We start from the raw sequence: 12,765 nt of genomic DNA, 5'->3' as shown, positions 1-12,765 counted from the left end.
CACGGCTCGGCAGCCATCTCTGATGCTGCTGAACAGCTCCCCCAAGCTGATAAATAACTTGACATCGAAGAAAGGAAGGGAGACGAGCCTACCATCTATCCCAACCTGGCCTTTGCCCAGTGAAAGAAGCTTTTTTACAACAATTCCGTAAGAAGGCAAAGAAAAGGATAGTCCCTTTTTCTTCTTAGAACAAGTGTTACTCTACAGGAGAGTAACTTCCACCAAAGGTTTGGTAAAAACCCAATTAGTAATACCCAAGAGTCATCGAAAGGTTGTGCTAGAGATGGCGCATTCCCATCTTACTGGAGGGCATCTAGGACAATTTAAAACTCAGGCGCTCATTAGTGGGAAATTTACTAGCCGGGTATCCATGCAGATATAAAAACTGGTGAGCCGAGGTTGGGAGCCAGTCTGAGGCACCAGTCTTTCCACTGTGTTTGTGGGAAAGGAGGAGCCTTTATTTACACTGACCCACCGCGGAGCGGTGAGCGGAGCTGGTGAGCCGAGGTTGGGAGCCAGTCTGTAGCACCAGAGTCTTTCCACTGTGTTTGTGGGAAAGGAGGAGCCTTTATTTACACTGACCCACCGCGGAGCGGTGAGCGGAGCTGGTGAGCCGAGGTTGGGAGCCAGTCTGCAGCAGTCCGCATGGATCCGGATGTGCGACCGTTGAAAACACTTCTGAAAACACCTTTGACGAAAACATCAAAGCCGGCAGGGCAAATAGCCCTGGGAAAAAGGGAAAGGAGGAGCATGTCGGATTCGGCTCTGAGACCCCATTTCACATCTAGTGATTCGGACTTAATGAGCACAGCCCCTGGGCTAGCTTGTGTACAGGCGGAAGATCATGGACCCGTGAAGGGCAGCAGTAAAGAAAGCGTCAGCTTACCTGAGTCACACGATCAAACGCAGGTGTCAGCACCTCTGCCAGCGTCGCCGTCCCTGGCGTCAACAGAGGATCGAATTGCCAGAGAGGAGTGCACGGAGGAGGTCCTCGAGGAGGCTCGAGAGGCGAAGCGGCGTGAGAAATCTGGATGGCCACCCTCCTCCACCCCCGCTGCTGGTAGCAGCCCGCCGTCACCCGGAACGGTGAGTGGAGTTTGTGCGAGTGCGGTCGGAGGACGGCGCCCGCCCGACTCAAAGCGGAAGCCCAGTGGTGGGAGCGAGCACGCAGGAAACCCCAAAGCGGAGGTGAACGCGGAGCCGGACAGAGTGATCTCGCTTGACATGTCAGGCAGAAGTATTCCAGCCACAAGCCCTACCCGGGCCCTGAACATGAAGGGCACAAAAGGGAAAGATAAAGGGGCTAAAACTGCAGAAAACCCACCAATAAGAGAGGGGCACCAACAACAAAACAGAACAGAAGTTGGAGCAAAAACGAAACCCCTCGACACAGCGGATGTAACAGAAACCCCGCCAAATCTAATTCGAATAAAAGCAATGCTGCACAATACAAATAGAGATCACGGTGACACCCCGCAAGTGCAGGGGAAACGGCCACTAAACGGGATAAGTCAACTGAATGACCCAAAGTCCATCATAGAGATCAGTGTCAGCGAGACGGACGCAGACACTGAAAAAGACTCTGAATCGGAAGAAGCTGACTCGGATAGTGAAATAAAACGGCTGGGGAGCCGGAAGATTCGAACAAGGAGACAGACGGCGAGCAATTGAAGACGGGATCCATAGAGAAAAGAAAAAAAAGAAATAAAACAAATACCCCGGCCAAAGCAAGGCAACAAGGGGCAAAAAATCTGGCGACCATGAGAGCATCAAACAAACTTCCCCGGAAGGAACAGAAAGCAAAAAAGATGATCAGAAGACGGGGCCAAATGGCTGCCAAACCCACTCCTATCATGCCCCTTAAAGGCTTTTTTCACCCAACACCACAAAAGAAAGCAAACCACGGAGACAGAAGTATCCGACGCAGAAATGCTAGAAGTAGTACGAGAAACTCCGCCAGCCCAAAAGCAGAGGAAAACTGAAACGGCAACTATATCAACAGACAAGCGAGGTTTGGAAGACAGCAGTCCCCATGAAAAGATCAACACTACCACCAAAGATGCAAGTAAAAACATAGAAGATACAAAGGGGGCAGGGATAAAGTGCACTAATAAAGCAGACGCAAAGGGTATTCTCAGATTTAAGGCGCTCAACGCCCAAACCCAAGAAGCACTGAAAGGGGTTCCGGCGAGCATAGGGGAGTTAGGAGGATTGGTGGAAGAGTGAGACGATGAGAGGGAGCAGGAAGAACAAACAGCCCGGGAGGCAAATCAACGAGCCAGTATACTGACCGAACGAGAGCTGTGTCTGGCCTGGACCAAGCCTCATCTGACTGCGGGTCAGATAATAATGACCCCAACAAATAAAAGGGATGAGTCAAAACCCAACTGGGATAATCTCTGCATGAACAAAGGGTCATCCGGGTACCCAGTGACCATAGATAGAAACCAAAGATTGCCATTGGAATGTTCATCAATGGATTTACCAGCGGCAATGAGGAGAAAAGAAAAAATCCAATTATCGCCGAAAAAGAGACGACTTAGTGACATAGCAGCGTCTATGCAAAAAGAATCGCCAAACAAGAAACCCGACATGATAGCAATCATGTCTGCCATGACCATTGTGCTAGCGCCTTTCTGCAAATTGTACGAAGCCATAAAAGAGGATGTACAAAACAACACCGCAATTCTAACCAACATGTCTAGAGAAATTGTCCCATGTGGAAAGTTACATAACAGCAGTAGAGGACAGAGAAAGCAATCAGAAAACCACCTGGGAAAGAAAAATTGAAGCCTTGGAAAAAAAAGATTGAAAGCATGGAAGCACTAAACAGAAAATTAATGCCAGCCATGATCTCTCTGAATCCAAAAAGCCAGGATGCACAGTTTCAGCCAAAGGGCAATGGAAAAAGCCTGCTAACACCTTCACCAGGGAAAAGTTAAAGGCAACAACTCCCAGACCCAAAAAAGAACCCGCAGGCGATAACACTTCAGATAGCGGCAAGGAGTAACTCCAAGAAAGACTCCAAAATGACCGTTGAGCCAGTTGTGCGAGCCCACAGCCCTGCGAGGCCTCAAAGAAAGGTGACCCAAGACGAACCAAAGAAACGGCCTGAGGAAAAAGTCTCAACTAGATCGGCAAGAACAGCGGAGGACTTTTTAAGTAATTCGGTCTTAATGAATATGTCGCTACACTTAAGAAAATGATCAGATTGAGAAAAAGGAGAATCTCAGAGAAGGTAGTAGTAGCAGGAAGCCCATCAATCAGAGAAAAGTCCTAAACGATGCAGAAAAAGTGGTAGAAGAGGGAGATCCCCATAATGACAGGAGCAATCCAACTTTGCCAGAGAACAACGACTGCCTGTACAAAAGCAAACAACATCTAAGTGAAGAGGGCAAGAAGGTGATAAGTAAAGAAGTTAGAACGAGATGGAGCCCGCGGAAGCATTGACCAGAAAGAGACGATGTGGAAAAACGATGGAGCCCACGGAAGCATAGAACAGAAAGAGATGAGGTGGAAAATTGAAACAAAGCCAAAGAAGAGATACGAGTATTCAAGTTGGAACAAATGGAAACAGATGAAGACTTTCTAATACTAAATCGATCGACAGTACTGCAAATAACAAAGAAAATGAAAACATTGAAAAAAATTAGAACGGAGGATTTCAAACTAGTGGCACCCTATCATAGAGAAAAGAGGGCTAAAGCCTACCTACATTTAAAATCTGCATCGGTATCAAATACATCGATGAACGTGCCTACGAAGAAATTGAACAAATGGGCTTTCGCCTTACCGAAATAAAAATGAGGAGAGGAAGATCTGATCCTGAGATGGAAAAGAAAGAAAGGAGCAAATTTCAAAAGCATTACCAATCGAAAACTGAGGAATTGTACTGCCAAAATCGCTGGAAAAATTCCCATGAGTTTCAAGAATCCATGGAGGGGTAACTACCATACCTGTGGTGAGGGTAAACGATTCAGCAAGATTATCGTGAGGGAAGACGCGAAAACCAACCTACGACAAAGATTCAATAACAAGGAGTACCCAGACTACGGACGTAATGCAGCTAGAAGTCAAAGTGAGGAACAGCAACAGCTGCAGACTTTCTCAGCGGTAGGTGTTAAATCCCAAGTCGAACCGCCCAGTGAAAATGACAGACTCAACTCGAACCAAAGGCCCATGGAATTGGCTAACATCAACTTGGAACAAAAACACCGCTAAATAGCAACGACCAGGGACAGCCTGCCTTGGTGACAACGAAACTAAAAGAGGAGATGAGCGACCCGAAAAAGAAAAATACAGTCTTGGATCGTGGACTACAAGAGGCCATGTACACCTTACGACAGTCGGAGACGTTGACCTGGGGCTCTTTGATATAGTCTGCCTGCAAGAAACTTGGTTGGTGGACCAAACCGCACTAGACGGGTACACCGTGGTAATATCGCCAGCAGTGAAAGGTCTGCTAGGCAGACCTTCATCGGGTCTCCTAACTGCAATCAAAATGGGTACAGTCCTAATGGAACCGCGAAAGTGGAAAGAGGCATACGAAATGCTTGTTATTCCGACCTCATGGCTACACTCAAACGAGAAGCAGCAAAACGGCCATCCAAATCTTCTTGCAATAATCAATTGCTATTGGAATCCGCAACGTATGTCTACAAAAACCTTTTGTTCCAACATGCGTGCCACGATAGATCAGTTATATGTAGAATTCGACAAAATTGAAATCATTATTTGCGGCGACTTTAATGCCAAATGTACTGATGCAGGGGGTGAAAAGCAAGGCGATGTCCAGCGGCTAGGTGGAACGGAAGCAACTATCGAGCGAGGAAAGGCATGGAATGAAGTCATTAGTTCAAGAAATATACAAAACATAGCCTCAGTGTTCCCAAACCAAGTTAACATCCCGACCTGGGAACGTAATTCCTCAAAAGCAACTTTAGATTACATAATCACCTCCGATGGACTTACACACGGCCTGGTGAGCTTCAAGGTGCAAAAAACCCTGCATAGTGACCACAACTTACTGATCTGTATGTGGCAAGGCAAAAGGCCGAATAAAAGGACATATGAACTGGTTACGGAAACAAATCTCCAACAAACACGACTACGGTTAACAGAAGTGGATATTCTGAAAATCAAACGTGCCTGGGAGCAAAGAGTCATCAGCAATTCCTTGAACAAGATTGAAGAAAGACCCAACTACCTGCCATTACTATTGTCATTCCAAATGCATGGAACAAGGAAATCCAGGAAATCAGAGCATACCATACACGCCTACGATAAAGCACTGGTTGATAAAAGAAAAGTGGGGCGAAGACTGAAAAAGAATAGCCAAGAAAACGAACGCCCTGATAGACTGGGAGAAATGGCAACTGGAAGTGAAAAACTGTAAAAGTTGGCGCAAACATCAAACATCATAGAGCTGTCCAATACCAAAATGACGCTGAGGACATGATAAGTAAACTACAAACAAAAAAATCCAGTGAATTTTGGACATTGATAAAAACGATGAATAGTACATCAAGTTCAACGCAGTGCAATGCAGTATCAAGCTGTCAAGAGTCCGAATCCGCCAGTGAGGAACCAGATGTCTAATACAACTTGGGTGGATCTATCGAACGCTGAAGACATCGAAGCGACAATCAGGAAGCTGAAAACATCCAGAGCCCCGGGTCCGGATGGACTGACCAACGTAGATCTTAAAATGTTCCCCAAAGAGTGGTCAGAAGTGATCAGTACAATCTTTGCAGAATGCGTTAGGACAAAAATGATTCGGAAACATGGCAGAAAGCTGTCTTAGTCCCAATCTACAAAAAAGGATCCCGAAAGTTATAGGCCGATCGCCTTATTGGACATAATAGGGAAAATCTGTGCAACACACCTGCTAGAACACTTCGAATCTGGGAAAAAAACGGCCCGTCGAAAGACATTCTACAAACGGGCTTCCAAAAAAATTGCAGCACAGTGATCAACATTATGCTAATAAACATCTTGGAAGCCAAAGTAAAGGAAGGAGCGCCAAAGGTCTATCTGGCTTTCGTGGACCTTTTGAAATCTTTTGATAGGATTGACAGGAACAAACTGTGGTCGAAACTACAAAGCTGGAACTGTCCTAAAAAAGTGCTCGAACCAATAAAAGCCCTGCACTCTCAGACGAAAATCAGAGTCAAATTAAACTAACAGGGCACTCTATCAGAGGAGATTGTGGTGAACAGAGGTGTCAAGCAGGGTTGCCCTTTGGCCCCGGCACTGTTCATCGCGTTCCTAGGAGACTATCAGCTTTCAGAAAGCAAAATAAGAGCCTTCCCTCCAAAAATTGGAAAAACAGAGATTCCACGATTAAATATACGCTGATGACGTCATTCTAATAGACCAGACAAAAGTGGGGTTGCAAAGAAAATTAGCAAATTTGGAGAAATACATCGCCGAAAACCACCTCGAGATAAACAAAACGAAGACTAAAATTCTGGCAATCGAGAAAGCATCGAGTAAACCGATGAAAAACCAGAACTGGTTTCTTGACAATACCAAAATTGAAATCGTAAAGACCATCAAATATCTTGAGTGCAGATAGACAGTTCAGGAACGGACAAGACTTTGCAAAACCAATTGTGGGAGAAAGCTAAACGCCTAACTTCACAAACAAGAGCTGTTGACAACAAGTTTGGGAAGTTTTCCCTAATCCCAGCGATAAACTTTTATAAGGCAAATGTAGTACCATCTCTGGCATATGGAATGGAAGCCTCTTTATACATCTCACGTCAGCTCTGGACCAAACTAGAGGGCCATGTATGGAAATCACTGTTAGGCCTACCAAAATCAGGAGAGAACTGGGCTTAGTGTCACTAGCGTCTATGGTTGACCAAAGTGCCATAAGACTGTACAGGAAAATAATCATGTCTGACACTCTACGCACATACAACATCATGATGGAAGAAATTGAAACAGGCAAATGCGAAGCTCTGAAAAAATGGGTAAAAGCAAGAAAAGACGATCTAGCACAAATAGCCTGTACAGAAAAGGAGCTAAAGGAAAATCCGGATCGTATCAAAAGAAAAATGGAAGAGTTGAACTGGATCCTGAATTGAGAAAGCGGTGGGAAACAAACTTCTAATCCATCTGCCACCGACTTTCAATAAGCTGAAAAAACCGCAGAATTACTGTCAAATATTTCCGGACAAAAGAATAAGAAGCTGTTTCATGAAAGCCAGATTAAATCTACTGCTAACTCGGGAGACCATAGCGATTCGAGGAGCTACGAGTGACAAGAGATGTCGCCTATGTAAAAAGGAATCAGTGGCAGAAACATTAAAGCACCTAGTCATAGTCTGTCCGAAAACTAAAGAAAACAGAAGCACTTATCTCCTACCGCTGATTGAAAACCCGTGGATGCTACAACCAGACGATCTGTGGAACAGATTGATCTCAGGCGAGACGAGATGGACGGTGGCTAAGGTCAAACTAACAGAACTAGCATTCGAACAGATAAACCAGCCATCGACCCACTGTGAGCCACTTAAGTGAGTGGGTCTACGACGCAATCCCAGGCATCCATACTCGAAGCCAGAGCGATGCAATAGCGGTTTGGTGGATTCGTGTGAAAAGAAGTTTTCTCGTTTTAAGCGGGTTCGAAACCTTGATAAAACTCAGGTTTAACTGTGTAAAACTCAATTAAAAAAAGAAATTAAAAAAAGAATAAAAAATTAAAAAAAACTTTCATCCACATATGCGAAATATGCCAAAAGACCAACACACACATCCCATTACTGACCCCTCTGAACACATTACTGCTCATAGAAGTCCCCTTTTCTAGAATTGGCATGGACATAATAGGACCTCTAGAGACATCTAAATTGGGCAATAAATATGTCCTAGTGATCGTAGACTAAGCAACCCAATATACAGAGGCGTTCCCAATGCGAAATAACACCACCAAGCAGATCCTTAAGCATCTTCTACCGTATTTCTCCAGGGTTGGCTTTCCCAAAGAAATACTAACAGACCAAGGTTCAAATTGTATGAGTAAGCTTATGACCGAAGTCAAAGAGCTACTCCACATCACTACCTTGCGAACTTCTGTGTATCATCCACTAACCGATGCCTGGTAGAAAGATTCAATAAGACCCTAAAATTAATTTTATGGAAATTAGTATACAAGGACGGAAAGGACTGGGACCGGATGATCCCATGGACATTATGTGCCGTAAGGAAAACCTCCCAAGCTTCTGCAGGGTTCTCTCTCTTTGAATTGCTCTACGGAAGACAATTTAGAGATGTCTTGGACATGCTCCGAGAAACTTGTGAAGAACGTGAGGAGGCCCCCATTCCAATCTCACAAACTGCCAATCGAATGCGAGAACACATGAAAATGGTCAGAGACTTGGTTTGTCCTCATATGGGGAAGGCTCAAAGTCAACACAAGGCCGCTTATGATAAAAAAAAGTAGATTTAAGATAATTCTCCATAGGACAGAAAGTACTGGTCCTCTTGCACACCTCAGAAAACAAACTTGTCTCCATGTGAAACTGACCTTATGAGATAATAGAACGGACAAGAACCTGTACGAATAAAATAGCCCAACCATACAGAAAACAGAAAGTCCACTTATACATATAAACCTCTTGAAAGAATGGAAGGAGAACCTGCCAGCCACCCATGCCAAAGTACTAGCCTGTCTGGTTCCTGATGACATAGACAACTTTGACTTAATTCCTTCCGAGTTGTCAGTCCAACAGCAAGATGATCTAAAAGATGTAGTGATCTCATTTCCTGATGTATTCTCAGAGAACAAGTCAATGCCATCTCAGACTTCGATGCCTATCCCATGCCATGCATCGATGACCTAATTGATAAACTCTGAACAGCCATCTATTTATCCACCGTAGATTAAACCTAAGGGTACTGGCAAGTTCCTGTACAAGGGCCAGATAAGGAAAAAACTGCATTCTCAACGCCTTTAGGACTATTCCAGTTTAAAGTCATCTCCTTCAACCTACACAGTGCACTGGCCACTTTCCAACGCATCAAGGACAGGATCCTACAGCCCTACTCCGATTTCTGCAGAGCCTATATTGACGATATCATCATTCCTAGTAACACTTGGGAGGACTATCCTTTCCACCTATATTCCATCGTGAAAGTCCTCAGAAATGCTGGCCTGACTGCTAATCCAGCTAAGTGTAGATTGGCCCAATCAGCCTTAAGATATCTTGGCTTCTTCATAGGGAATGGGAATGTACAACCCCAATATGAAAAGGTAAAAGCCATCTTAGATACACCAACCACAAAGACCAAAAGAGACCTTAGAGATTTACTTGTATTAATAGGGTATTACCGTAGGTTTATCCCGAACTTTTCAGACAACATCTCAGCTGATCGATAAACTTAAAAATGCTGAAACCCAGAAATTTCATTGGAATGACGAAGGTGAGATATGATATAACATCCTGAAACAAACTCTGTGTCAGAACCCAATCCTGAAGGTAGGTGACTTCTCAAAGGAGTTCATGTTACAGACAAATGCCTCCCTTACAGGTTTAGGAGCCGCCCTGTCCCAAATTTGCAACGGACTAGAACATCCCATACTATACACGAGTTGCAAATGATTCCCATGTGAAAAAAAACTACTCTGTGGTAGAACTAGAGGCCCTAGCCATCAAATGTGCCATTATCCAATTCAGGTACTACCTATTAGGACGAAAGTTTACACTTGGCACCAAGCACTCATCCCTAGTTTGGATTAGTAAACATAAAGATTCCATCCCTCGAGTCATGCAATGGTTTCTAGACCTACAACCCTATTGTTTCACGGTGGAACACTGAAAAGGAACAGATCGGAGAAATGTGGATTTTCTTTTTCTGTTCCCCTGTGAAACAAATGTGGCTACATCGCATGGAGGAAGGGTATGTGAGAAACCTGAAGGTGTCTCCCTGTCTAGTCCCTGTGGATAAGTCATGCAGGTGGACAGGGCACGGCCATCACTTTTGGATGCAGTTCCTGGGGGTGGACCAGTGCGCGAGGATCACCTGGATCCTTTGGGAGTGGGACAACAACGCCCCCTACTTTAGACACCTTTTCCCCATACTAACACGTATTCCAAAACACTGCCCCCCCCTTTTCTGACAAGAACACTTTCGCACAACTCTCAAGACAACATACTAACACCAGAGCTGTTTACCTGACATGTCCCAATACAAGGGGTCAGGCAAAGTCAGGCAATTGACCAGAATTACACACACCTGATGGCCCCTTTCCCTTCCCCACAGGGATAACATGTGGAGCACGGGAGCAAGGATGAGCAAGGCAGATCGCACAACGTGAGATCTAACTCAGCACGGCAGTTCAAGAGGAGGAGAAAGACGGCACAAGTTGAGAGGATACCAAGGGGAGAAGTGACCTTGCCTTTATCGACAGAGACCCATGCAGCCTCAAGAGAAGGAATCATAAGACCGCGAACAATAGCCTGCGTGTGTTGCAGCAGATGTCAACGGTACCCAGGCGCCTCCTCCGCTGACAGCCAAGCCGGGGGGAGATGCATGGCCCAATGGTACTGCCCTGACTTTACAAGACAAGAAAGCAAAGCAGTTCAAAACAACCGTTGAGTTGAGGGGAGAGCCGATAAACAAACTGAGCTGTGTTAAAGGAAAGTAGCAAGCAGCTAATTAAACTTTGAATAAACAAAGAACTGATTGCTTATTGGAAAAGGGGAAGGCCAGCACAAGGCAATCAAACACCACATGGGTGTTCACTTGAAACGCTAGGCGATCCCCCCTGCTAATGAACTACAGTAACCAGTAGGCCTTAGGAAAAGGCGGAATGGTTCAAAGTGGTCATACGGGGGTCTTGTCAAATCCTCTGTACCATCGAAAATCTTTGACTGGCAGATGATTGGGAAACTAAGCAAAACGAATCCCGCATGGTATGAAAAGTACATGAACAGTACGTTGTAAAGGTTGGCAAGAGTGAACCCGGCAGAGGGATGCTAACAAGAAGGGACGAAATCTGAAGTCCCATGAACATTGTGTCAATGGAAAGACAAGTTGTTGTGTACCCGAAGCAGACAGGCTGGAAATTGAAAAGGGGTCTGAACCCGAAGAAGGGAGATTCAGGGGTGGAAAGTCACCACCCAAAGTTTGTTAAAGGAACTGTTTAATTGAGTTGTCGAGTACGATTGTGAGTGGTCTGTGCCCGTAAGGGGGGCACCCAGGGGTTAAGCCGTCACCCAAAGCCATACGTAGAACAGAACTTTTGTGTTTGTTTGTTGAGAATATTAGGCCCTCGAAGGCAATAGACTTATTTGAAAAGAGACTTAAGCATCGGAAAACCTGATAGCTGGAACAGAACCGTCGGCTCATGCTGGGAAAGCTTGAGTATGTGCTGTGCTCAGGAAACCCACCTTGACCCGTGCTGAAAACGTGGGGAAGGGAGAACCCTGGTAATCACATCCTGACTTATTATTTGTGAGCACTTCTTTCTTTATTGAAAACCCTATTTCACACTCTTTATGTAATTAGTTGTAAAGATTTGCCAATCGTTTTTTTGTATAGGCCTTTTAATTTGACAAGACGCCATGAGGACAGCTTTATTTTTCATTTGATGGTCAACTCTTGCTCCCATCTTAGATTTAGGTAACACGTTTTTCCACCCTACATTTACAGTTTAATAAACACCCTTGAACTGTGATTACTTGTGTCTGTTTTTACTGTTGCCACCATGAGTTCCTTACAAGGGGGACGCAGGGGTGAAGAACCATCACCCTAAAATGGTGTGAAATGCCATAGTGAACCCGGCAGAGGGAGGCTGAGATTCTCCTGAGATTCAAGAGGGATCTGTGCCCGGAAGTGGGAGACCCATGGGTGAAGAAACACACTTCAGAATTGTGTAAATAAATGGGCGGAGTCTGATGCCTCAATGAACAGTATTGCTGACAAGGGTGAACCCAAGAAAGGGAGGCTCACCAAGAACTGGTAAAAAGGACATTAAGATTTGTGAACCAAGGAAAAGCGAGAAGGGTATGCGCCCGGAAGAGGGGGACCCAGGGGTGAGCCATTATCACCCTAATTATTGTATAAAAGTAACTTTGTATTTGTTTTGTTGAATACAATTCGTAAGGGGTTTACACCCGGAAGAGAGGGACCTGGGAGGAGGGGGGTGAAGGTATCACCCACCAAACATTTGAAAGGAACTTTTGGTTGTTACTTTTGTTGAAACCATCAGGCCGTCGAAGGCAAGAGACTTTTATTGAAAAGAGACTTATCCATCGAAGAACCTGATAACTGGAACGTAACTGTCGGCTCGTGCTGGGATAGCTTGAGCATGTGCTGGGCTCAGGAGATCTACCTTGTCCCGTGCTCAAAACGTGGAGAAGGAAGACCCCTGGCAATCACACCCTGACTTATTATTTGTGGACAATTCTTTATTTATTGAAAACCCTACCCCACACACTTTCTGTAATTAGTTGTTAGGATTTGGCAATAGTTTTTTTTAGTCTAGGCCTTGTACTTTGATGAGATATCACAAGGACAGCCTTATTTTTCATTTGATGGTCGAATCTTGCTCCCATCTTAGATTTAGGTTAGGCGTTTTTCCACCCTACATTTAGTTTAATAAACACCCTTGAACTGTGATAATTTGAATCTGTCTTTACTAGTGGCAGCTCATCTGCGTCTACAGGGGATTCACGTATACCCATACCTCGACTGGCTCATCCGGGCCCGCTCGCAAGTCTTGGCCATCGGAGACACGGAGACAGCCGTCGAGCT

The sequence above is a fragment of the Ambystoma mexicanum genome, chromosome 11 (assembly GCF_040938575.1).
Source record: "Ambystoma mexicanum isolate Mex_15411 chromosome 11, UKY_AmexF1_1, whole genome shotgun sequence".
In the NCBI taxonomy this organism is placed as follows: domain Eukaryota; kingdom Metazoa; phylum Chordata; class Amphibia; order Caudata; family Ambystomatidae; genus Ambystoma; species Ambystoma mexicanum.
This window is presented reverse-complemented; position numbering follows the sequence as displayed.